This window comes from Somniosus microcephalus, chromosome 34, assembly GCF_052327205.1.
Source record: "Somniosus microcephalus isolate GS21.2 chromosome 34, FLI_Smic_1.0, whole genome shotgun sequence".
NCBI classification, from domain to species: Eukaryota; Metazoa; Chordata; class Chondrichthyes; order Squaliformes; family Somniosidae; genus Somniosus; species Somniosus microcephalus.
Genome location: NC_141020.1, coordinates 4,037,632 through 4,064,556, shown reverse-complemented (window position 1 = coordinate 4,064,556; position 26,925 = coordinate 4,037,632). Strand labels below are relative to the sequence as shown.

The following is a 26,925-nucleotide window of genomic DNA, read 5'->3' as shown; positions in this document are numbered from 1 at the left end:
TTACCTTGGGTGGGACCTGTTTAATTGAGCTGTTTGGCTCACACATGGCTTGGATAATCAGCTTCACAACACGCCCCCGGTTTACAAGCTCCCCCTGAAGTGAGCTGAGCTCCTCGTGACTCCCTTTAGGTGAAAGAGTTTTACTGCTTCGCGAAATGAAACGTCAGTGCTTCACGGCACCTCGCACCCAGCAGCAGACCGCCCGGAGCTGCCCCCTGGCCGCCCGCCCGCACGTGTTAAGGTTAAAAAGGTCACGACTCTGACGATCACCCGTCCTGCCTCGGGCAGAGGCAGCAGACTATCTGGCCACACCCGACCACCTCGCTGCATTGTCCAATGGAGGAGGGAAGGAAAAAAGGGGGACGCACAAGAGGCCCAGAGTTGGACACAGGGCGGAAGATGTTTGACCCCTGCACCCATATCGCTCCCCCCCCAATAGTGGGGATAAAAAAAGGAAGGGGAGGGGGGAGGTTGGAGTGTTGCGACTCAAGCACTAAGAGAGTGGCTCATTGCTTGCTTTATGCTCTTGACTTATTATATTGTCCACGGTTGTATCAGTCCAATATATTCCACACTTACTTTATACCACTGATAAATCCGACAGAAATCCTTCCAGGTTCGATCAGGTTTTAGTGCACCAAAGCCGTGACCTCGTGCAATCGCTCCTTAATTGAGATATTAATAACTGCGCTGAGGCTGCACATTGCAGCAGCTCGATTGGCTGCTTTCTCTCACCTTTCACTCTACAGTTGCTGGGATCCCGCCTGCGGTCTCGGGCTAAGCGTGCGGATTACCTATGTAGTCCACTAGACAGGGTACGCCGATCCCAGACCAACCTTCACCTGGTGTCCTGGGGCCAATGTTCATCCCGCAGCCCACATCACGAAAACAGGTCATTTATCACATTGCGGTTTGTGGGAGCTTGCTGTGCGCAAGTTGGATGCCGCGTTTCCTACATTATAGAATCATAGAATCTCACAGCACTGGAGAAGGCCATTCGGCCCATCGTGCCTGTGCCAGCTCTTTGAAAGAGCTCTCCAATTAGTCCCACTCCCCCCTCGCTCTTTCCCCACAGCCCTGTGAACTTTTCCCCTTCAAGTATTTATCCAATTCTCTTTTGAAAGTTACTATTGAATCTGCTTCCACCGCCCTTTCAGGCAGTGCGTTCCAGATCACAACAACTCGCTGCGTAAAATGTTTTCTCATCTCCCCTCTGGTTCTTTTGCCGATTATCTTCAATCTGTGTCCTCTGGTTACCGACCCTCCTGCCACTGGAAACAGTTTCTCCTTATTTACTCGATCAAAACCCCTCAGGATTTTGAACACCTCGATTAAATCTCCCCGCATGGGCCAAATGGCCTCTTTCTGCGCTGGATCATTCCATGATTTGATGATTCGATTAACCTATGTATTAGTTCTCCATTACACTTCAGAAAGTACTTCATTGGCTGTGAAGTGCTTTGGGATGTCCTGAGGTCGTGAAAGACGCTGTAGAAATAAGAACATAAGAACATAAGAAATAGGAGCAGGAGTTGGCCATTCGGCCCCTCGAGCCTGCTCCGCCATTTAATGAGATCACGGCTGATCTGATCTTGGGCTCAGCTCCATTTCCCTGCCCGTTCCCCATAACCCTTCACTCCCTTATTGTTCAAAAGTGCAAGTTCGTTCTTTCAAGCAACGTGACTGACACGTTGGACATTACACAAAGTGACCGCACGGCTTTCACTGGGCTGGGAAGCAGGAGGTATATTTTTCCAGAGTATTGATACCTGGCTGGAGAGTCCAGAACCAGGGGTCACAGTCTCAGGATAAGGGGTCGGCCATTTAGGACTGAGATGAGGAGAAATTTCTTCACTCAGAGGGTGGGGAATCTTTGGAATTCTCTGCCCCAGAGGGCTGTGGAGGCTCAGTCATTGAGCATATTCAAGACTGAGATCGATAGATTTTTGGATATTAAGGGAATCAAGGGATATGGGGATCGTGCAGGAAGGTGGAGATGAGGTTGAAGATCAGCCATGATCTTATTGAATGGCGGAGCAGGCTCGAGGGGCCGAATGGCCGACTCCTGCTCCTATTTCTTATGTTCTTATTACCACAGTGTCAGCCAATGGGTTGAAGGGGGGTGAGACTTACAGTCAAAGAGTCTATTTAAACCAAAATAAGCAGGATCATTTGCCCTGCAACATCCAGTGACCAGAAACTTAACTGGACCAGCCACACAAATACTGTGGCAACAAGAGCAGGTCAGAGGCTGGGTGTTCTGCATCGAGTGTCTCACCTCCTGACTCCCCAAAACCTTTCCACCATCTACAAGGCACAAGTCAGGAGTGTGATAGAATACTCTCCACTTGCCTGGATGAGTGCAGCTGCAACAACACTCAAGAAGCTCGACACCATCCAGGACAAAGCAGACATTTGATTGGCACCCCATCCACCACCTTAAACATCCACTCCCTCCACCACCGGCGTACCGTGGCTGCAGTGTGGACCATCTACAAGATGCACTGCAGCAACTCGCCAAGGCTTCTTCGGCAGCACCTCCCAAACCCGCAACCTCTTCCACCTAGAAGGACAAGGGCAGCAGGCGCATGGGAACACCACCACCTCCAAGTTCCCCTCCAAGTCACACACCATCCTGACTTGGAAATATATCGGCCGTTCCTTCATCGTCGCTGGGTCAAAATCCTGGAACTCCCTCCCTAACAGCACTGTGGGAGCACCTTCACCACACGGACTGCAGCGGTTCAAGAAGGGGCAATTAGGGATGGGCAATAAATGCCGGCCTTGCCAGTGACGCCCACATCCCATAAATGAATAAAAGAAAAGGATAGTCACAGAATATGAATGATGCACGTACGATCGATCCCAGTCACCTTCAGCAGTGCGGTCTCCAGGCGTGACTGACGGGGGAATGAACCAATCATCTCCATTCTGGCCGAGACTTGTGGAGTTGAAATAAAGTTAGAAAGTAATAAAAATATAGGAAAACGAGAAGGGGGGGTGGGGGGGTGGCCAGAATGGGGCACAACCAATATTCCCGTTAAGCTGTGCGGCCGTGTAGCAGTCCGCAGGTCCCGCGCAGGTGGTCACCGGCTCTTCAATGGGACATTTCGGGCATGTGCGGAATTTCGAATGGGCCACTCAGTCTGACATGAATCTTGTCAGCCATGTGGAAATGACTTATGAAATGACACTGCGCGGCCTGCTGGTGGCGCTATCCAGGGAGAGTATAAATACTCAGGCATGGGCCCAGCTTGTTCAGGACATTCTTTAACAGGAACTAGTGAAGGACACAACTAGACCTCCATGTTGTCGTGGTCCATGTTGGTACCAACGACATAGATAGGACAAGGAAGGAGGTTCTGCTGAGGGAGTTTGAGCAGCTAGGGGCCAAATTAAAAAGCAGAACCACAAGGGTAATAATCTCTGGATTACTACCTGAGCCACGTGCAAATTTGGCTAGGGTAAATAAAATTAGAGAGTTAAATGTGTGGCTCAAGGACTGGTGTGGGAGAAATGGGTTTTGCTTCCTGGGACACTGGCATCAGTACTGGGACAGGAGAGAGCTGTTCCGTTGGGACGGACTTCACTTGGCCAGTGCTGGGACTAGAATCCTGGCAAATCGAACAACTAGGGCTGTAGAGAGGGCTTTAAACTAATTAGTGGGTGGGAGGTTTTAAGAGAGCGAAAAATAAAAATGACAGCGGAGAAGGCAATAGAGCAAGATAGCAGTGGGGGAATTAAAAACCAGAGCGTGTCAGGAAGGGACAGAATGTATAATGATAAAGGTAAAGTAGCAAAAGGGGTAAAAGCAGGAATAAATTGTCAGAAAACATATTTGAAAGTTCTTTATCTGAATGCACGCAGCATTCGTAACAAAATTGACGAGTTGACGCTGCAAATAACTATACATGGGTATGATCTGGTGGCCATTACGGAAACATGGCTGCAAGATAATCATGACTGGGAACTAAGCATACAAGGGTATTTGACAATTAGGAAGGACAGACAGGAAGGAAAGGGAGGTGGGGTTGCTATGTTAATCAAGGATGGAATCACTGCAATAGTCAGAAATGATATTGGGTCAAAGGATCAGGATAGTGAAACAGTTTGGGTGGAGATAAGGAATAATAAGGGGAAAAAGTCACTAGTGGGCGTAGTCTATAGACCTCCTAACAGTTGCAACTCTGTTGGTCGGAGTATAAATCAGGAAATAGTTGGGGCTTGTAATAAGGGAACAGCTATAATCATGGGGGATTTTAACTTTCATATTGACTGGACTAATCAAATTGGGCATGGCAGCATTGAGGAAGAGTTCATAGAGTGTATTAGGGACGGGTTCCTTGAGCAGTATGTAACTGAACCAACCAGGGGGCAGGCAATCTTAGATCTGGTCCTGTGTAATGAGACAGGATTAATAAAAAATGTCCTAGTAAAGGATCCCCTTGGAATGAGTGACCATAATATGGTTGAATTCCAAATTCAGTTTGAGGGTGAGAGAGTTGGATCTCAAACCAGCGTACTAAGCTTAAATAAAGGAGACTATGAAGGTATGAGAGTAGAATTGACTAAAGTGGACTGGGAAAACAGATTAAAGTGTAAGACAGTACAAGAGCAGTGGTCTACATTCAAGGAGATATTTCACATCTTTCAAGGTAAATATATTCCACTGAGGAAAAAGGGGAGTAAAAGAAAAGACAGCCATCCGTGGCTTAGTAAAGTAATAAAGGATAGTATTCGACTGAAAACAAGGGCATATAAATTAGCCAAATCTAGTGGGAGGATAGAAGATTGGGAAGCATTTAAAAGCCAGCAAACAATAACTAAAAGATTAATTAAGAAAGGGAAGATAGATTATGAAAGTAAATTAGCAAAAAATATGAAAACAGACAGCAAGAGTTTCTACAGCTATATAAAAAGAAAAAGGGTGGCTAAAGTGAACATTGGTTCCTTAGAGGATGGGACTGGGAAACTAGTGGTGGGGAACATGGAGATGGCAAAGATGCTGAACAAATATTTTGTATCAGTCTTTACAGTAGAGGACACTAAAAATATCCCAACACTGGACAAACAGGGGGCAATGGGGGGGGGAGGAGCTAAACATGATTAAAATCACTAAGGAGATGGAACTCAGTAAAATAATGGGACTTAAGGCGGATAAATCCCCCGGACCTGATGGCCTACATCCTAGGGTCCTGAGAGAAGTGGCAGTAGGGATTGTGGATGCATTGGTGATCATTTTCCAGAACTCCCTGGACTCAGGAAAGGTCCCGGCAGATTGGAAAACTGCTAATGTAACACCCTTATTTAAGAAGGGAAGTAGACAAAAAGCTGGAAACTATAGACCAGTTAGCCTAACATCTGTGGTTGGCAAAATGTTGGAGTCCATTATTAAGGATACAGTAACAGAGCATTTGGATAAACATAATTTAATAGGACAGAGTCAGCATGGTTTTACGAAGGGGAAGTCATATTTGACAAATTTGCTCGGATTCTTTGAGGATGTAACATACAGGGTGGATAAAGGGGAACCAGTGGATGTAGTGTATTTGGACTTCCAAAAGGCATTTGACAAGGTTCCACACAAAAGATTACTGATCAAGATAAAAAATCACGGGATTGGGGGTAATATACTGGCATGGGTGAAAGATTGGCTATCTAACAGAAAACAAAGAGTTGGGATAAATGGTTCGTTCTCAGGCTGGCAATCAGTAACTAGTGGTGTTCCGCAGGGGTCAGTGCTGGGACCCCAACTCTTTACAATCTATATTAATGATTTGGAAGAAGGGACCGAGTGCAACATATCCAAGTTTGCCGACGATACAAAGATGGGAGGGAAAGCAGTGAGTGAGGAGGACATAAAAAACCTGCAAAAGGACATAGACAGGCTAAGTGAGTGGGCAGAGATTTGGCACATGCAATATAATGTTGGAAAGTGTGAGGTTATGCACTTTGGCAGAAAAAATCAAAGAGCAAGTTATTATCTAAATGGAGAGAAACTGCAAAGTGCTACAGTACAAAGGGATCTGGGGGTCCTGGTGCATGAAACACAAAAAGTTAGTATGCAGGTGCAGCAGATGATCAGGAAGGCCAATGGAATCTTGGCTTTTATTGCAAGGGGGATGGAGTATAAAAACAGGGAAGTCTTGCTGCAGTTATACAGGGTATTGGTGAGGCCACACCTGGAATACTGCGTGCAGTTTTGGTTTCCATATTTAAGAAAAGATATACTTGCTCTCGAGGCGGTTCAGAGAAGGTTCACTCGGTTGATTCCGGAGATGAGGGGGTTGACGTATGAGGAAAGGTTGAGTAGGTTGGGACTCTACTCATTGGAGTTCAGAAGAATGAGAGGCGATCTTATCGAAACATATAAGATTGTGAGGGGGCTTGATCGGGTGGATGCGGTGAGGATGTTTCCACTGATGGGTGAGACTAGAACTAGGGGGCATATTCTTAGAATAAGAGGCTGCCCTTTCAAAACTGAGATGAGGAGAAACTTCTTCACTCAGAGGGTAGTAAATCTATGGAATTTGCTACCCCAGAGAGCTGTGGAAGCTGCAACATTAAATAAATTTAAAATGGAGATCGACATTTTCCTAGCAGATAAGGGAATTAGGGGTTACGGGGAGCGGGCAGGGAAGTGGACGTGAGTCTAGATTCAGATCAGCCAAGATCCTATTGAATGGCGGAGCAGGCCCGAGGGGCCGTATGGCCTACTCCTGCTCCTACTTCTTATGTTCTTATGTTCTTATGTTCTTTGTTTAATACTCAGACCAAGTGCCTAGTAGTTTTCTTACATCAACAGTCCACTAAAGGGGCCACGCATCCGAAAAAAAATGAGGGGGAGCATTGGCCACAAGAAGGACCTCAAATTTCAGTCGGCACTCAGGCAGTTAGGTAGGTGCATCATTCCGCTGATGGGAATCCTTGCTGCCCCGCTCCTTCACAAAAAATCCGAAGGTTACATTAAAAGCTTAGGGAGAGTGGAGCAGGAGACTGGATTGACTATCACTTGGATCTCATTGTTCAGTGATCACACATTATCTTTGCCCTCACGGAAGGAGCGTTAATCACGGCCAGAAATCCTTCCACCACTTCATACAGTTCCCCAAAGGGAACAGTGTGAAGACACGTACGACGGTGACCTTTGCCCTCGTCAGGCAGTGGTGAGAATGTGGGACTCGCTACCAAGTGGAGTAGTTGAAAGAAACAAAAGGGCTGCATTTCTATAGCGCCTTTCACATCCCAAAGCGCTTTACAGCCAATGAAGTACTTTTTGAAGTGCAGTCACTGTTGTAATGTGGGAAACGCGGCAGGCAATTTGCGCACAGCAAGCTCCCACAAACAGCAATGTGATAATGACCAGATAATCTGCTTTAGTGATGTTGGTTGAGGGATGCCGGGGAGAACTCCCCCTGCTCTTCTTCGAAATAGTGGCCACGGGATCTTTTACGTCCACCCGAGAGAGCAGACGGGGCCTCGGTTTAAACGTCTCATCCGAAAGACGGCACCTCCGACAGTGCGGCGTTCCCTCAGCACTGCACTGGGAGTGTCGGCCTAGATTTTGCGCTCCAGTCTCTGGAGTGGGGCTTGAGGTGAATAGTGTAGATTCTTTTAAGGGGAAGCTAGATATACACACAAGGGAGAAAGGACTAGAAGGTTATGCTGATGGGGTGAGATGAAGAGGGGTTGGGAGGAGGCTCGTGTGGAGCAGAAACACCGGCACGGACCGCGTTCTGTGCTGTAGACTCGATGTAGTTGTGTGAGGTGTGGCTCCCAGTGTGAAGCCTCACAGGACAGGAGTGTGGGTTGCTGATTGTTCCCATGGTGTTGTAGCCCAATCGCCATTGCCTTCTCCCGCCCGGCGAGTCTCCGTTCTCAAAATAACCCCTGATATTCTAAGTATAAAATATTTCCACTGGTGTAAAATTAAATCTTACTTTTAAATCTATTTTTGCTGCGATGCCGACTCCTCATAAGGTTACAGAAGTGGAGGAGAATCTGTTCTATAATTAGTGGGGTATGTGCAGATGGCTGTAAAAACCATTCACCCCACTGAGCCCGCTGATCTACATTGACTCCCAGTCCGGCAACGCCTTGATTTTAAAATTCTCATCCTTGTTTTCAAATCCCTCCTCGCCCCCCTCTCTATCTCTGTAACCTCCGCCGGCCATACAGCCCCCCGAGATCTCTGCGCTCCTCCAATTCTGGCTTCTTGGCTCATCCCCGACTTCCTTCGCTCCACGATTGGCGGCCGTGCCTTCAGCTGCCTGGGGCCCCGAGCTCTGGAATTCCCTCCCTATAGTGTGTGGCCTAACTCAGGCTCCAGTTTAGTGAGGCCCTGTTAATAGGGTTAATTATGTTCATCAATATGTTGACAGGAATCAATTCCTTGCTGCCTTGTCGCTTCACCAAAATCCTTGGGGTGAAGTAAACCTTTATGTGCCGTGAAGCAGGAGCCTGGACTAAGAACCCACCGTCCACCTTCCCCTTGTCCACTTAAGGTGGAGCCTGGCTGAATTTACCCTGGAATCGCTACAGCTGTCAGGCCTGGGGGCCTAGAACATGGACGTAATAATCAGAGACTGAGTCAAGCCAGGCTCTTCTTACACATCTTGTAGCAGTTCAGCTACGAGCGGCCTTGGCATCGAACTGCGTTCAGGTCGCTTGAGGTAAAGATGTTAAAGGCTCCCTCAATGGGCTAGCAACTTTTTTTTCGAGAGTAAGTGAGCCGTTCAGACCCGATAACTCCCAGATGTGATCCACGGTCTGTTGAGTTAGCTAATCACGCCCGTCACGGTGGCTGGGGATTTGTAATTAGCGTTGGGGGTTAGTGAATGAAAAAAATCAGCTGGGATCCCTGCTCCTGATCACCATCCGCTGACTCCCGGTGGATAAGGTGTGTGCGGAGAGGATCGGGCTTGATATGATTATCTCAAAGGTTGAATAGATCTGCGAGCTTCACATATGAATAATGGGCTCCAGAGACTTGAGCACAAAATCCAGGCTGACACTCCCAGTGCAGTACTGAGGGAGCGCTGCACTGTTGGAGGGGCAGTGCTGAGGGAGCGCCGCACTGTCGGAGGGGCAGTGCTGAGGGAGCGCCGCACTGTCGGAGGGGCAGTACTGAGGGAGCGCCGCACTGTCGGAGAGGCAGGACTGAGGGAGCGCCGCACTGTCGGGGGGGCAGCACTGAGGGAGCGCCACACTGTCGGGGGGGGCAGTACTGAGGGAGCGCTGCACTGTTGGAGGGGCAGTGCTGAGGGAGCGCCGCACTGTCGGAGGGTCAGTGCTGAGGGAGCGCCGCACTGTCGGAGAGGCAGGACTGAGGGAGCGCCGCACTGTCGGGGGGGCAGCACTGAGGGAGCGCCACACTGTCGGGGGGGGCAGTACTGAGGGAGCGTTGCACTGTCGGGGGGGCAGTACTGAGGGAGCGCCGCACTGTCGGAGGGGCAGTACTGAGGGAGCGCCGCACTGTCGGAGGGGCAGTACTGAGGGAGCACCGCACTGTCGGAGGGGCAGTACTGAGGGAGTGCCGCACTGTCGGAGGGGCAGTACTGAGAGAGCGCCGCACTGTCGGAGGGGCGGTACTGAGGGAGCGCCGCACTGTCGGAGGGGCAGTACTGAGGGAGCGCCGCACTGTCGGAGGGGCAATACTGAGGGAGCGCCGCACTGTCGGAGGGGCAGTACTGAGGGAGCGCCGCACTGTTGGAGGGGCAGTACTGAGGGTGTGCTGCACAGTCGAAGGTGCCGTCTTCAGCTGAGACGTTAAACCGAGGCCCCGTCTGCCCTCTCAGGTGGATGTAAAAGATCCCATGGCCACTATTTTGAAGAAGAGCAGGGGAGTTCTGTCCTGGGGCCAATATTTATCTCTCAACCAACATAACAGAAAACAGATTATCTGTTTGTGGGATCTTGCTGTGTGCAAATTGGCTGCTGTGTTTCCTATATTACAACAGTGACTACACTTCAAAAAGTACTTCATTGGCTGTAAAGCGCTTTGAGACATCCGGTGGTCATGAAAGGCGCTATAGAAATGCAAGTCTTTCTTTTATGGGGAAGCCTCATGATGTGGCCCCACCACCACAGGAACGAGCAGCATCCATGGAACGTTTGACTGACTCAGTCCTCCCCAGATTCCATTGATCCCGCTCGTAGCCTGATACTTTCCAGCTCTTTTCAAAAGAAGTTAAGGCAATATTATCATGGCCTTTAAAAGCAAAGCAGCTCCCCATCGCACTCTCCTCACAGAGAGCAGAAAGACCTCGAGAATATCCTTATCAAAGGAGATGCCGGAGATTTCATTTGGCTGGGTGTCGGTCATGATTAGGACTGTTCAAATCACAGGCAGTCTCCAAAGAGCAGCCATTGTGCCTTTAAACGGGATCGACGGCCTAATTTTAGTGCGGTAGGAAATTGTTTGAAGGAACTGCGTTGCTGGAGAGCTGCAGCAGAACTTTCTCACGGTCCGCACAGTCTGATTCTACACAGCCCAGCGAGCGTTAAACAAACCAGGCGGGGACAGCTGTGAACTCAAGATTTCTCCAGCCTGAGCTCTTGAAACACCGAGCTCTGACTAAATAAATAACCCAGTGTAGGAAAAGGTCACAGAGAAATCCCGCCCCCCCCCGCCCCCACAATCCTCAACCCCACAAACCAGAAACGGTGTTCTATATCTTTCCTTAATACCTCCTTCCCAGGGAATTGGGAAAAATAAAACGATGGACTCATTTGTGAAAGTGGGACGGGGGCTGGGGACACAATTTTTTACAATTCAATTCAAATCGCTTTATTGGCATGATAAGTTACATCTTATGTTGCCAAAGCATCAAAATACATTTATGGTTTAGCACATAAACGCAGTTCTATTCATACAGTGTATAAACAGGTATATCCCTGAGTGTATAAATATACATTCGCATTGTTTATATATATTCTTTTCTTAGTTTACTGGTTGTCCCTCTGTTCATGGCAAGCTGTAACATAGTGTGCCGCCAGTGTTATACAGCTTCTCTCCTCTCCCAGTAGGAATGGGAGTTTTTGGTTGTCATTCAGATTTCTGAAATCAGGGCATATTTGTGAGAATTTTTGGTAGAAATTCTCCCTGATGCCCTGATATTTTCCACAAGCTGTGAGGAAGTGCATCTCTGTCTCCACCACTCCCTGACTGCAGTGAGAGCATATCCTGTCCTCTCTTGGCAGCCTGGTCTGCCTGTGTCTGCCTTTTTCGATCGCTAGGCTATGTTCGCTAAGTCTGTACCTTGTCAAGGTTCTTCTCAGTTTGTTATCCTTTACCATGGTCAGGTAATCAGCTATGTTGTATTGTCTGTTTAGGGCCAAGTAGCAATTGAGTTTGCTTTGGGTTTTTGTTGTTTCTGCCCAATATGTCAGATATTTTTCCTTTTGCTTAGCGACGATTGTGTTGGGTCGAATTCTTTGTGTTACCCTGTCACTGTCCTGGGGCTGGTTATTGTTAGTATTGTTAGTAGTTACTTCACTGAGTCCCAGGACTAGTTGACTGAGGGTATTCTTCTTTATGGTCAGCTCTTGGCATTTCAGGGCGTCGTAGTGATAGCATTGGGGATTGCTCATTTGTAGGTGATTCCAAAATTTGGTGGCTCTTTTTTGGATAGTGATTATTAATGGATATTGGCCTAGTTCCGCCCTGCATGCATTGTTTACTGTTTTCCTTTGAGTCCGGAGGATACTTTTACAGAATTCTGCATGTAGGATCTCAATTGGGTGTTTGTCCCATTTTGCAAATTCTTGTTGAGTTAGCGGTCCCCATACCTCACTGCCATAGAGTGCAATTGGTTCAATTACTGATTTGAAAATTTTGAGCCAAATGCTAATTGGGATTTCTATTTGGATTGATTTTTTGATGGCATAGAAAGCCCTTCTTGCTTTCTCTTTCAGTTCATTCACAGCCAGTTTGAAGTTTCCCGTAGAACTGATTTTTAAGCCCAAGTATGTGTAGTTAGTGGTTTGTTCAATTTTGGTTGTTCCTACTGTGAAATTTATTTTGGGTCCCTGATGTTTGGATCTTTGCTAGAACACAAGGACTTTGTTTTTTTGGGGATTTATTGTCAGGGCCCAAGTCTGGCAGTACGACTCCAGCAGGTCCAGGTTTTGCTGTAGCCCCTCTTTAGTAGGTGACAGCAGAACCAGGTCGTCTGCATAGAGGAGGAATTTAACCTTGGATTCATATAGGGTGAGGCCGGGTGCTGTAGATTGTTCAAGTAGTTTTGCCAATCCATTTATGTAAATATTAAAGAGTGTCGGTGAGATTGGCGAGCCCTGCGTCACCCCCCGCCCCTGTGGGAAGTATTTTGTTTGTTTGTCTCCAATTTTAACTGCACATTTGTTGTTTGTATACATTGATTTAATTACATCATATGTTTTCCCTCCTACCCCACTTTCGATAAGTTTCAGGAATAAACCGTCATGCCAGATGGAGTCGAAAGCCTTCTGGAAATCTACAAAGCATGCGTAGATTTTGCTTTTGTTATGGTGAACGTGTTTGTCAATTAGGGTCTGTAGGGTGAAGATATGATCGGATGTTCTATAGTTTGGCAGGAATCCAATTTGGCTTTTACTCAAGACATTGTGCTCCTCAAGGAAGTTTATAAGTCTTTTGTTTATGATGCTACAGAATACCTTCCCCAGGTTCAAACTAGGAAGAGGTTGATGTAGGACCCCTATCAACAAGTACTTCCTCAATACACGGAATAAAACCCCAAATGGTAGTGGAGTCTCTGGAAACGTGATGCTGTGATGGGGGTGAATCTAAAGAGTCTTATAAGAAAATAAGAATTGGGAGCAGGAGTCGGCCATTCGGCCCCTCGAGCCTGCTCCGCCATTCAACAAGATCATGGCTGATCTTCTACCTCAACTCCACTTTCCCGCCCAATCCCCATATCCCTCGATTCCCCAAGAGTCCAAAAATCCATTGATCTCGGCCTTGAATATACTCAACGACTGAGCCTCCACAGCCCTCTGGGGCAGAGAATTCCAAAGATTCACCGCCCTCTGAGTGAAGAAATTCCTCCTCATCTCAGTCCTAAATGGCCGACCCCTTTATCCTGATGTTCTTCCTAATCGATGAGCTATGATTGGTTGAAAGGCCTTCTTCAGCCTTGAATATCTTCTGCTCTTCTCAGTTACTGTTGGTGTTCTGTCCTAACACAAAAATCCAGGCCGACACTCCCAGCGCAGTGCCGAGGGAGCGCCGCACTGTCGGAGGTGCCGTCTTTTGGATGAGACGTTAAACCGAGGCCCCGTCTGCCCTCTCAGGTGAATGTAAAAGATCCCAGGGCACCATTTTTAAGAAGAGCAGGGAGTTCGCCCCAGTGTCCTGGGGCCAATTTTTATCCCTCAATCAACATCACTAAAAACAGATGATCTGGTCATTATCACATTGCTGTTTGTGGGATCTTGCTGTGCGCAAATTGGCTGCTGCATTTCCTACATTACAACAGTGACTACACTTCAAAAAGTACTTCATTGGCTGTAAAGCGCTTTGGGACATCCGGTGGTCGTGGAAAATGCTGTATTTATTTTTTTGCTATGGGCCTTGACTCCTCTGAATTGAAAGAAGAATGGGTGAATTGGGAATTGAATAGGCAACAGGAAGCAGACCCTGGGATGCATGGACAAGGCTCAGTTTAGGAGCAGCTCAGTTGGGAAGGTTGCCAGGGGTGATCTCTGGACGCTCTGCTGTTTACTCCAAGGTAAGGAAAACTACCCAACTTCAACTGAGATAAGGAGCAGCGTGCGTACTGGACTGACGCCCGAAGCCGCTTACGTTGTGCCACCTAACTAAGGAACAGCTGGATGAATATCTGGTTAATCTCTCCAGGCCAGCCTCCCATCTCCCATCCTCTGTAAACTTCAGCTCATTCATAACTCTGCTGCCCCGTGTCCTAACTCACACCGAGTCCCGTTCGCCCATCACCCCCTGTGCTCACTGCCCCGTGTCCTAACTCGCACCGAGTCCCGTTCACCCATCACCCCCTGTGCTCACTGCCCCGTGTCCTAACTCGCACCCAGTCCCGTTCACCCATCACCCCCTGTGCTCACTGCCCCGTGTCCTAACTCGCACCGAGTCCCGTTCGCCCATCACCCCCTGTGCTCGTTGCCCCGTGTCCTAACTCACACCCAGTCCCGTTCACCCATCACCCCCTGTGCTCACTGCCCCGTGTCCTAACTCACACCCAGTCCCGTTCACCCATCACCCCCTGTGCTCGTTGCCCCGTGTCCTAACTCACACCCAGTCCCGTTCACCCATCACCCCCTGTGCTCACTGCCCCGTGTCCTAACTCACACCCAGTCCCGTTCACCCATCACCCCCTGTGCTCGCTGCCCCGTGTCCTAACTCACACCGAGTCCCGTTCGCCCATCACCCCCTGTGCTCACTGCCCCATGTCCTAACTCGCACCGAGTCCCGTTCGCCCATCACCCCGAGCTCGCTGCCCCATGTCCTAACTCGCACCGAGTCCCGTTCACCCATCACCCCCCCTGTGTTCACTGCCCCATGTCCTAATTCGCACTGAGTTCTGTTCACCCATCACCCCCTGTGCTCACTGCCCCGTGTCCTAACTCGCACCAAGTCCCGTTCACCCATCGCCCCCTGTGCTCGCTGCCCCGTGTCCTAACTCACACCGAGTCCCGTTCACCCATCACCCCCTGTGCTCGCTGCCCCGTGTCCTAACTCGCACCCAGTCCCGTTCACCCATCACCCCCTGTGCTCACTGCCCCGTGTCCTAACTCACACCGAGTCCCGTTCACCCATAACCCCCTGTGCTCGCTGCCCCGTGTCCTAACTCGCACCCAGTCCCGTTCACCCATCACCCCCTGTGCTCACTGCCCCGTGTCCTAACTCACACCGAGTCCCGTTCGCCCATCACCCCCTGTGCTCACTGCCCCGTGTCCTAACTCACATGAGCCCCGTTCACCCATCGCCCGCTGTGCTCGCTGCCCCGTGTCCTAACTCACACCCAGTCCCGTTCACCCATCACCCCCCTGTGCTCACTGCCCCGTGTCCTAACTCACACCCAGTCCCGTTCACCCATCACCCCCTATGCTCGCTGCCCCGTGTCCTAACTCGCACCGAGTCCCGTTCACCCATCACCCCCTGTGCTCGCTGCCCCGTGTCCTAACTCGCACCCAGTCCCGTTCACTCATCACCCCCTGTGCTCGCTGGCCCCCCGTCCGGCAAACCCTCGAATTTAAAATTATCATCTTTGCTTTCAAATCCCTCCATGGCCTCCTCGCCCCCCTCCCTATCTCTGTAACCTCCTCCAGCCCCACAACCCTCCCAGATCTCTGCGCTCCTCCAATTCTGGCCTCTTGAGCATCCCCCGATTTTAATCGCTCCATCATTGGTGGCCTTCAGCTGCCTGGGCTCCAAGCTCTGGAATTCCCTCCCTAAACCTCTCCGCCTCTCTCTCCTCCTTTAAGACGCTCCTTTAAAACCGGCCTCTTTGACCAAGCTTTTGTTCACCTGCCCTAATATCTCCTTGATGCGCTATCAATTACTCATAAAAGACTGAGAGTTAGAAGAGTAACTAAAGGCTTTTATTAACAAAAGAATGGAGGTCTGCCTCGAGTGGTCGACCGGTCCAGGATACAAAGGGCTGGGGAGCAATCACCTTTATACTAGGACCTGTGGGAGGAGTCAGCCGAGGCATGTCCAGGCATGTACACAGTGGAATACAAACAGGACAAACAGGAATACAAACAGTGGTTTACCACACTCCTTATGTGGCTCAGGATCAAATTTTGTCTGATAATCGCTCCTGTGTAGCGCCTTGGGACGATTTACTACATTAAAGGCGCTATATAAATGCAGGTTGTTGTTCCTAACAACAACTATTGATGGTTGTAAAAGTGCCGACTGGCAAGGCTTCAACTGATGCATGCTGGTCCCTGGACAGCTGTCGATAGGTCAGTCGTGTCAGCTCATGGTCACTGGGCTCTCACCCAAGGCTCACTGTGTGGACCATCTCCACGCCCGCAGAGTTTGATCTGTTCACCGTGAATGTCCTGAAGCACTGGACAGACTGCAACATCTGCAAGGAGGTCCAGAGCTCATAATCCAGGCCGACACTCCAGGGCAGTACTGAGGGAGTGTGTAGGGTGTGGCGCGTGCGCCCAGTCAGTTATGCCCCTGACTGCCTGTGAGCGGTTCGAATCGCTCCCACACCCCTGGGTTCTAGACACCGGACTTAGGTATAGGCGGCGATACAGAAAACTCGAGTAGACAAGTGGTTTGGTGTAAGAAAACCAAGATTTTATTAAAACAGAAATGAAAACACAGTCTTATGGGAAATTACTGGTAGAAAAATTACAGGCATATAACAATAATTATACTTATACAGGAAATGGGGAACACACAGCACATCGAGGGAAAAAAAACCCAACTACTTTAACAATCCCCTTCTCTTTATCCCACCCCCTATACCTAACTAGATTAAGCTATGAGGGGCCAGGAATTCATGCTCACCAATCCAAAGCCTGTTGCTTTAACAATTGCGAGTTTTGAGGTCTGGTCTCCTGTCCTTTGGGGTACCCCGTCGCCACGTGGTCTCAGGGCGCGGTACTGGAGCTGCTGCTGTGACACACATTTCCTCACCTCAGCTACCATCGTCATCTCGTTGCAATGGGTTCTCTTCTTCTTCTCCCTCGGGCGGTCGTCGGCGGTAACGTTGCGTCAGCGGGACGGTTGGCAGTCTTCACTGCCTAGATTTTCCTACCCATTCTTGGAACGCCGGTATATTCGTTATGGCGTGGACATCTGCGTTTAACGCCTGCTTAATTCGCAGTGTTCAATAGCCAACTTATTCTCACTGTCCATATATTTTCTTCCCCCAAGCGCCAGCTTATAACTAGGCGCTTGATCTTTATTAGTGCGTCTTCTGCTGCCCTTCTCTGGTCTTGTCGGCTCTTTACCTTTTCCTGCGTCTCGCCTTGTCTCGTCTCATTTCGTCTGCCCCCTTTTGGCGGCCCGGGTGTTCTGTATAACTTTGGACTCGGGTCTCGTTCCCCTCTAACTGCCTGTGAGCGGTTCGAATTGCTCCCACACCCCTGGGTTCTAGACACCAGACTTAGGTGCAGGCAGCGATACAGAAAACGAGTAGACAAGTGGTTTGGTGTAAGAAAACCAAGATTTTATTAAAACAGGAATAACAGTTACAAATCCTGAAAAGTCACTATGTACTTACTGGCTTATCAAAAAAAAAAATTTAAATGGGAATGGGGAACGCACGGCACATCGAGGGAACAACACACATTAACAATCCCCTTATCCTTATCCCACCCCTATACCTAACTAGATTAAGCTAAGAGAGGCCAGGAATTTATGCTCACCAAGTCAAAATCTACTGAGTTAAAACGGTTGTGGGGTTTGGGGTTCGCTCTTTGTGCTCTCTGGGGCCTGCCATCGTCACGTGGTCTCAGGGCGCTGCAAGGGCGTCGTCCAGGTAAAGTACCCCGAGATTAAAGTCTTTGCTTGGGTACTTTACCTCGCAGGGATGATGGTTCTTCTTCTTCGGGTGGCAGCAGTTGAATTTTGCATGAAGATAGTCGCAGGTTAGCTGGATTGAAGGCCCGATTATTCAAAGCGTTCTTCAATCTTCTTCCAATTCGTCTCATAGAAACATAGAAACATAGAGATAGGAACAGGAGTAGGCCATTCGGCCCTTCGAGCCTGCTCCGCCATTCAATGAGATCATGGCTGATCTTCGTCTGAGATCATAGCTGATCTTACCAGTTCAGTACCCCGTCCCCGCCTTTTCTCCGTAACCCTTAATCCCCTTAGCCTTCAGAAATATATCCAATTCTCTCTTGAAAATATTTATTGAATTAGCCTTCACAGCCCTCTGTGGCAGGGAATTCCACAGGCTCACCACTCTTTGAGTGAAGAAATTCTTCCTCATCTCTGTTTTAAATGATTTGCCCGCTATTTTTAGACTGTGGCCCCTGGTTCTGTGCTCCCCGGCCATTGGAAACATTCTCTCTGAATTCAGCCTGTCCAGGCCTGCCATAATTTTATATGTTTCGATGAGATCCCCTCTCAATCTTCTAAACTCCAGTGAGTACAAGCCCAAACTATTCAATCTCTCCTCGTAGGTCATTCCCACCATTCCAGGTATCAGCCTGGTGAATCGCCGCTGCACTCTTTCCATGGCAAGAACATCCTTCCGCAGATGGGGCGACCAAAACTGTACACAATACTCCAGATGCGGTCTCACCAGCACCTTGTACAGCTGTAGTAAGGTATCCCTATTCCTATACTCGAACCCCCTTGATATGAAGGCCAACATACCATTTGCCTTCTTAATCGCCTGTTGCACCTGCATGCTCTCCTTCAGTGACTGGTGCACAAGAACACCCAGGTCCCTCTGCACTTCCCCATCTCCCAATCTATTGCCATTTAGATAATAATCTACCCTCCTGTTTTTACCCCCAAAGTGGATAACCTCGCATTTATCCACATTATAGTGCATCTGCCACGTATCCGCCCATTCCCCCAACCTGTCCAAATCGCACTGTAGCCTCCTGACATCCTCATCAGAGCCCACCCCTGCTCCTAGTTTAGTGTCGTCAGCGAATTTGGAAATATTGCATCCAATTCCCTGATCCAGATCATTTATATATATTGTGAACAGCTGGGGTCCCAGGACAGATCCTTGCGGCACCCCGCTGGTCACTGCCTGCCACTCCGAAAACGAGCCGTTTATTCCAACTCTCTGTTTTCTATCCGCCAGCCAGTTCTCTATCCACGTTAATACTTTGCCACCAATCCCATGAGCCTTAATTTTGCATGATAATCTTTTGTGTGGAACCTTATCGAAGGCTTTCTGGAAGTCAAGGTACACCACATCCACTGGCTCTCCCCCATCTATTTTACCAGTTACTTCCTCAAAAAATTCCAGCAGATTAGTCAAACACGATTTACCCTTTGTAAATCCATGTTGACTCTGTCCGATCCTTTCCCCATTTGTCAAGTGCTCCGCTATTTTATCCTTAATAATGGACTCTAGCATTTTGCCCACAACCGATGTAAGGCTTACTGGTCTATAATTCCCTGCTTTCTCTCTACCCCCCTTTTTAAATATTGGGGTAACATTAGCTACCCTCCAATCCACGGGTACTGTTCCCGAGTCAATGGAGTTCCGGAAGATGATCCTCAGAGCATCTGCTATCTCCAGGGCCACCTCCTTAAGTACCCTAGGATGTAGTTTATCAGGCCCCGGGGATTTGTCGGCCTTCAGTCCCCTCAACTTACCCAACACCATATCCCTAGAGATACTAATTTCTGTCAGCTCCTCCCTCTCATTAGTCCCTATGTTTGCCGATATTCCTGGGAGGTTATTTGTGTCCTCCTTTGTGAATACAGAACCAAAGTATGAGTTTAATTGGTCTGCCATTTCCTTATTCTCCATTATATATTCTCCCGAATCGGACTGCAAGGGACCGACTTGGGATTTTACCAGTCTTTTCCTCCTGATATACCGATAAAAGCTTTTGCAGTCTGTCTTTATGTTTGCCTCGTCTCGTCTCGTCTCGTCTCGTCTGGCCTGGCCTGCCCGTGTTTGCCTGGTGCGATACCGGGCGTCCCTGATGGATTTGGGGAAGACACGGGCAGTGGCCAGGTAGCAAGTGCAGGAGGAAGAGAGCGTGGCTACCGATGGGCCTACAATTATACTCCTTCCGAAGGCCCTTATCTGCGCACCAAATCAGGTCAGTCCATTATTTCACTTTTGGCGGGCTGTTTTAAATGATTATACCAATCTAAACTAACTGGCTTTAGATGGCCGTTTATCGCACCTGATGGCCCGATGTCTGGGCTGTATTGTCATTAATGCATTTTAATCAGCCTGTGCAGCCTTGATGGCTTCTATAAGCTGTTTCCGATTATTTATGCGGACAAACTAATGGCCTTGTGCTTAGGCCTAACTGGGTTGATCTGTTTTGATCTGATGTAATGCATATTCAATGTTTGCCTAGCTGTCTGGCCCTTCAAACACAAAGGCCCCGATTTTCTGCCAGCCGTCGGGCGGCTTTTCAGGCGGCCGGGGGCCGAAAATCACCGAAAAAGCGGGTCGTGACCCCCCCGCCTGATTCCCCACCCCATCCGACTTTCGGACCGCCGTTTCTCCGCGACCCGCTTCAGTCCCGGCCGCCGCTGGCGGGACTGGGCGTCGGAACACTAATGACCAATTATTACCTTGTTGAAGTAGATTTTCCAGGGCCGTTGCGATTTTGGGGCTTTCCCCACGTGTAACACGCCTGCGGGGAACCCCGCTGACGAGACCTGGCGTGAAAAGAGTTGGCTTGCTTGCTTGCAGCTGCAGGTCAATCGGAGACGCTGCGATTTAAAGGGTTGAAGGACCTTGTTGTTGCAGGTTTGGGGCTACTTCTTCAAGGCTTAGGCACAGCTGTGGAAGGTTGGAGCCTCACACACTTCTCCAATGCGATCTCCTGAGAAGCCCCTCTCGCCACCCTCACTCAGCACTTCCTCAGCGGAGGCATCTACCAGAAGCATGGGACGCCTATTTTTCCTTCCCTTCTTGCCATTAGAGGATCTCCAGCAGCAGAGGCGGCAGCAGCAGAACCAGGAACAGCAGGATGAGCACCAGGAGCACCAGGCTGCTGCTCACTCACCTGAAGCTGCACAGGCCAGAAGGGGCCAGCGCTTGGAAGTGGCTTGAGAGCACCTTGCTGCGCTTTAGGGGGCCATGGGGACCCGTTTCTGCACTGGCAGTCCTACTCAGAAGGACTTCCATGAAGATCTGGTTTCTCTGTTCAACAGATGGCCAACGCTCCTCAAGAGATGTCATTCTCTTATGAGCACTCACCATGTTTTCCATACCCTGGCGAGTTATCTCCTCCATGGAGGTTGCCAAACTTTCCATGGTAATGCGTTCATGCACCAATGACTCCACAAAGGCTCTGCTCATGGTCGCTATGGACTCCTCCATTCGCTCCACACTCGCAGCGACCCTGGAGACAAAACCTGCCAGAGACTCCTGCATCTGTGCATGGAGATCCATCACCTCTTCTCTTGCAGATGGACCCAGAGGCAGAGGGTCGACATGCAGCGCAGCTGAGCTGAGCTGGCAGAGTCCTGCGCCCTCCGACGAGGACTCTCCACTGCTGTCCCTGTCTCCAGAATCTGCTGAGGCTCACTTGTGAGCTGTGAAACACCAGGTGACAACTCTACGCTCTGTCCCGAAGGTCCCCCCGAGGTGTAAGTGTCTGCGCTGGTGCTTGGTGCGCTTACTTCTGCTGACGCTGCGCCCTCAGAGGTTGGAGCTTCCTCTGAGGAGTCTGGCTGCACAGCCTCTTCCTCCTCCACAGTGAGGACGGTGGCCCTGGATGGTACTGTGGGGGAGTAAAGGAAGGAGATAGAGATGTAATGCCAAGGTTCTTCTGGTGACTCCCAGCGAGTTGGCATCTGCTGACACCTGCATCCATGCAGCATTGGTCTCAGTGGGAGGCCTCTTCCTCCCTGACCTAGGGAAGAGGTCCTCCCTGTGGGCCCTAACCCCATCCAATAATGCCTGCAGTGAAGCCTCATCGAATTTGGAGGCAGCTCAGGGTCTGGCACTGGCAGCAGCTGGTGCAGGCTCCTCTGCCATTGTGCAAGAGTGGTTGAGAAGCCTGCAGAGGTGGAGAAGCTTGCTGGACACTTTGAAAGCACCACGAATGATGACATCATACTGTGAGGCTTTCTGACAGGAATTGGACAATTAGCAAGGCTTCCCACATGCTGGGAATTAATTGGCCACTTGAGGGAAAATTGCGTGGAGCTGGCTGACACTTTTTTATGTGTGTCAGAAACCCCACATTCGGGGAAACCCGACCATTTCCCATACAAACCGAAAATCGGGGCCAAAGTCCTTTTCACAGAAGTGCATTTTAAGTTTTGGTTTCCCAAACTGCCTGCTCTGTGCTGCAGAGTCCAAGTTTTTTAGAATCTCACAGGCTTTTGGTCACGAGGTGCGGACGCCATCTTTTGGGTACCCTTTTTAAATGTCCATACAGGGTCCCTTTTATTAATAACCTTGGGGGAATGTGGAAATTTTGAGAACCTTACAAGTGCTGCACTGTCGGAGGAGCAGTACTGAGGGAGCGCCGCACTGTCTGAGGGGCAGTACTGAGGGAGCGCCGCACTGTCGGAGGGGCAGTACTGAGGGAGCGCTGCACTGTCAGAGGGGCAGTACTGAGGGAGCGCTGCACTGTCGGAGGGGCAGTACTGAGGGAGCGCCGCACTGTCGGAGGGGCAGTACTGAGGGAGCGCCGGACTGTCGGAGGGGCAGTACTGAGGGAGCGATGCACTGTCTGAGGGGCAGTACTGAGGGAGCGCCGCACTGTCGGAGGGGCAGTACTGAGGGAGTGCCGCACTGTCGGAGGGGCAGTACTGAGGGAGCGCCGCACTGTCGGAGGGGCAGTACTGAGGGAGCGCCGCACTGTCTGAGGGGCAGTACTGAGGGAGCGCCGCACTGTCGGAGGGGCAGTACTGAGGGAGCGCTGCACTGTCAGAGGGGCAGTACTGAGGGAGCGCTGCACTGTCGGAGGGGCAGTACTGAGGGAGCGCTGCACTGTCGGAGGGGCAGTACTGAAGGAGCGCTGCACTCTCGGAGGGGCAGTACAGAGGGCGCGCTGCACTGCCTGAGGGGCAGTACTGAGGGAGCGCCGCACTGTCGGAGGGGCAGTACTGAGGGAGCGCCGCACTGTCGGAGGAGCAGTACTGAGGGAGCGCTGCACTGTCAGAGGGGCAGTACTGAGGGAGCGCCGCACTGACGGAGGGGCAGTACTGAGGGAGCGCTGCACTGTCTGAGGGGCAGTACTGAGGGAGCGCCGCGCTGTCGGAGGGGCAGTACTGAGGGAGCGCCGCACTGTCGGAGGAGCAGTACTGAGGGAGCGCCGCACTGTCTGAGGGGCAGTACTGAGGGAGCGCCGCACTGTCGGAGGGGCAGCACTGAGGGAGCGCCGCACTGTCGGAGGAGCAGTACTGAGGGAGCGCCGCACTGTCGGAGGGGCAGTACTGAGGGAGCGCCGCACTGTCTGAGGGGCAGTACTGAGGGAACGCCGCACTGTCAGAGGGGCAGTACTGAGGGAGTGCCGCACTGTCAGAGGGGCAGTACTGAGGGAGCGCCGCACTGTCTGAAGGGCAGTACTGAGGGAACGCCGCACTGTCAGAGGGGCAGTACTGAGAGAGCGCCGCACTGTCGGAGGGGCAGTACTGAGGTAACGCCACACTGTCGGAGGGGCAGTACTGAGGTAGCGCCGCACTGTCTGAGGGGCAGTACTGAGGGAGCGCCGCACTGTCGGAGGGGCAGTACTGAGGTAGCGCCGCACTGTTGGAGGGGCAGTACTGAGGGAGCACCGCACTGTCTGAGGGGCAGTACTGAGGGAGCGCCGCACTGTCGGAGGGGCAGTACTGAGGTAACGCCACACTGTCGGCAGGGCAGTACTGAGGTAGCGACGCACTGTTGGAGGGGCAGTACTGAGGGAGCGCCGCACTGTCTGAGGGGCAGTACTGAGGGAGCACAGCACTGTCAGAGTGTCAGTACTGAGGGAGCGCTGCACTGTCGGAGGGGCAGTACTGAGGTAACGCCACACTGTCGGCAGGGCAGTACTGAGGTAGCGCCGCACTGTTGGAGGGGCAGTACTGAGGGAGCACTGCACTGTCGGAGGGGCATTACTGAGGGAACGCCGCACTGTCAGAGGGGCAGTGCTGAGGGAGCGCTGCACTGTTGGAAGGACAGCACTGAGGGAGCGCTGCACTGTCAGAGGGGCAGTACTGAGGGAGCGCTGCACTGTCGGAGGGGCAGTACTGAGGGAGCACCACACTGTCGGAGGGGCAGTACTGAGGGAACGCCGCTCTGTCGGAGGGGAGTACTGAGGGAGCGCCGCACTGTCGGAGGGGCAGTACTGAGGGAGCGCCGCACTGTCGGAGGGGCAGTACTGAGGGAGTGCTGCACTGTCGGAGGGGTGGTACTGAGGGAGCGCCGCACTGTCGGAGGGGCAGTACTGTGCTGCGCAGCACTGTCGGAGGGGCAGTACTGAGGGAGCGCCACACTGTCGGAGGAGCGGTACTGAGGGCGCGCTGCACTGTCGGAGGGACAGTACTGAGCGAGCGCTGCACTGTCGGAGGGGCAGTACTGAGGGAGTGCCGCAATGTCGGAGGGGCAGTACTGAGGGAGCACCGCACTGTTGGAGGGGCAGTACTGAGGGAGCGCAGCACTGTCGGAGGGGCAGTACTGAGGGAGCGCCGCACTGTCGGAGGGGCAGTACTAATGGAGCGCTGCACTGTCAGAGGGGCAGTACTGAGGGAGCGCTGCACTGTCGGAGGAGCGGTACTGAGGGCGCGCTGCACTGTCGGAGGGACAGTACTGAGGGAGCGCCGCACTGTCGGAGGGGCAGTACTGTGGCTGCGCAGCACTGTCGGAGGGGCAGTACTGAGGGAGCGCCACACTGTCGGAGGAGCGGTACTGAGGGCGCGCTGCACTGTCGGAGGGACAGTACTGAGGGAGCGCTGCACTGTCGGAGGGGCAGTACTGAGGGAGTGCCGCAATGTCGGAGGGGCAGTACTGAGGGAGCACCGCACTGTTGGAGGGGCAGTACTGAGGGAGCGCCGCACTGTCGGAGGGGCAGTACTGAGGGAGCGCCGCACTGTCGGAGGGGCAGTACTGAGGGAGTGCTGCACTGTCGGAGGGGCGGTACTGAGGGAGCGCCGCACTGTCGGAGGGGCAGTACTGTGGCTGCGCAGCACTGTCGGAGGGGCAGTACTGAGGGAGCGCCACACTGTCGGAGGAGCGGTACTGAGGGCGCGCTAGACTGTCGGAGGAACAGTACTGAGGGAGCGCTGCACTGTCGGAGGGGCAGTACCGAGGGAGTGCCGCAATGTCGGAGGGGCAGTACTGAGGGAGCACCGCACTGTTGGAGGGGCAGTACTGAGGGAGCGCAGCACTGTCGGAGGGGCAGTACTGAGGGAGCGCCACACTGTCGGAGGGGCAGTACTGAGGGAGCGCCGCACTGTTGGAGGGGCAGTACTGAGGGAGCGCCGCACTGTCGGAGGGACAGTACTGAGGGAGCGCCGCACTGTCGGAGGGGCAGTACTGAGGGAGTGCTGCACTGTCGGAGGGGCGGTACTGAGGGAGCGCCGCACTGTCGGAGGGGCAGTACTGTGGCTGCGCAGCACTGTCGGAGGGGCAGTACTGAGGGAGGGCTGCACTGTCGGAGGGGCAGTGCTGAGGGAGTGCCGCACTGTCGGAGGGGCAGTGCTGAGGGAGTGCCGCAGTGTCGGAGTGCCAGTACTGAGGGAGTGCCGCACTGTCGGAGGGGCAGTACTGAGGGAGCGCTGCACCGTCGGAGGGGCAGTACTAAGGGAGCGCCGCACTGTCAGAGAGGCAGTACTGGGGGAGCGCCGCACTGTCAGAGGGGCAGTAGTGAAAGGTCATCGACCTGAAACGTTAACTCTGTTTCTCTCTTCACAGATGCTGCCTGACCTGCTGAGTATCTCCAGCATTTTCTGTTTTAATTTCAAATAGTACTTCATTGGCTGTAAAGCGCGTTGGGACGTCCTGAGGTGGTGATACGCCTCTCAGCCCGTGCAGGTGAAAATCCAACCACTCGGCAACGGTAATGACTGCCGGCTGGGGTCTCTCCTGGTCACCATCTACAAACGGCAACAAGAGGACTCCATCCCAAAGAGCTTCCCGAGCACCCGGACAAAAAAAAAATACCTACTTGTTTCTGGCCTCCAATTTCTTGCTTCTATCACTCCGTTTGAGATCTGAGGTCGATAGATATTTGCTAGACAAGGGTATAAGAGGATATGGAGACAAGGCAGGTGGATGGAGTTGAGGTGCAGATCAGCTGTGCCTCAATTGAATGGCAGAACAGGCTCGAGGGGGCTGAATGGCCTCCTCCTGTTCCTCTGTTCCTATCAGACCTACCAATCTGAGGGGGCTGAGTCTGAGGCAGAGGGCCTACTTTTGTTGGGCACCCTTCCAAATGGAGGATAAGTAAGCAGGAGACACTTTTGGAGTGTAGTCACTGTTGTAATATAGGAAACGCGGCAGCCAATTTGCGCACAGCAAGCCCCCACAAACAGCAATGTGATCATGACCAGATCATCTTAACTTCGTAAAACGTCCCAGGGTGTCTCACGGGAATGTGAATCAGGCAAAAATTGACACCGAGCCACCAAGCCACATAGCCCTGTTCCTGGGACTAGGGACAGGGTCACTGGCAAGGCTTGGAAGCTAATCAGAGCCAGGCCTGGTTAGTACTTGGAGGGGTGGCCTTCAGGGATAGACCAGGTGCAGAAGGTCATGGAAGGAGCCCTGAGGAGGGGCAGTTGGTGAGAAGGTCACGGAAGGAGCCACGGGAGGGGCGGCTGGTGAGCAGGCCCAGGCGTTGGGCTGAAGATTGTCGGACAGGAGGAATGGTGGAATGGAATGGCGGCGCGCACAGACGCAGCGGCTTTGCTTCTCCCAGGACGGTGCTATTTACGTTAATGTTAATGTTATTTGTACTGGACTCATGGGAGCTTGCAAGATCACATTTTGTTGTGCATTGTACAATGACAATAAAGTTGAATTATTATTATTATAAGGTGATATTAGGACAAGTGACCAAAAGCTTGGTCAAAGGGATAGGTCTTAAAGGAGGAGAGAGAGGCGGAGAGGTTTAGGGAGGGAATTCCTGAGCTCGGGGCCCAGGCAGCTGAAGGCACGGCCGCCAATGGTGGAGTGAAGGAAGTCAGTGATATGCAAGAGGCCAGAATTGGAAGAACGCAGGGATCTCGGAGGGTTGTGGGGCTGGAGGAAGTTACAGAGATAGGGGAGATTGAAACAGGAGGCATGCAGACACTAAGGACTGAGTGTAAGGCGCTATATTAATGCAGGT

General features: G+C 51.5%; 1 long non-coding RNA gene across 1 annotated transcript; it reads left to right on the top strand.

Moving 5' to 3' along the window:
* Positions 1-8,102: 8,102 nt before the first annotated feature.
* LOC147096656 (uncharacterized) lies at positions 8,103-26,625 on the top strand. The gene is made up of 2 exons (XR_015074529.1): positions 8,103-8,672; positions 25,509-26,625. It is a non-coding gene; the product is annotated as an uncharacterized LOC147096656 (long non-coding RNA).
* The last annotated feature ends 300 nt before the right edge of the window (positions 26,626-26,925 follow it).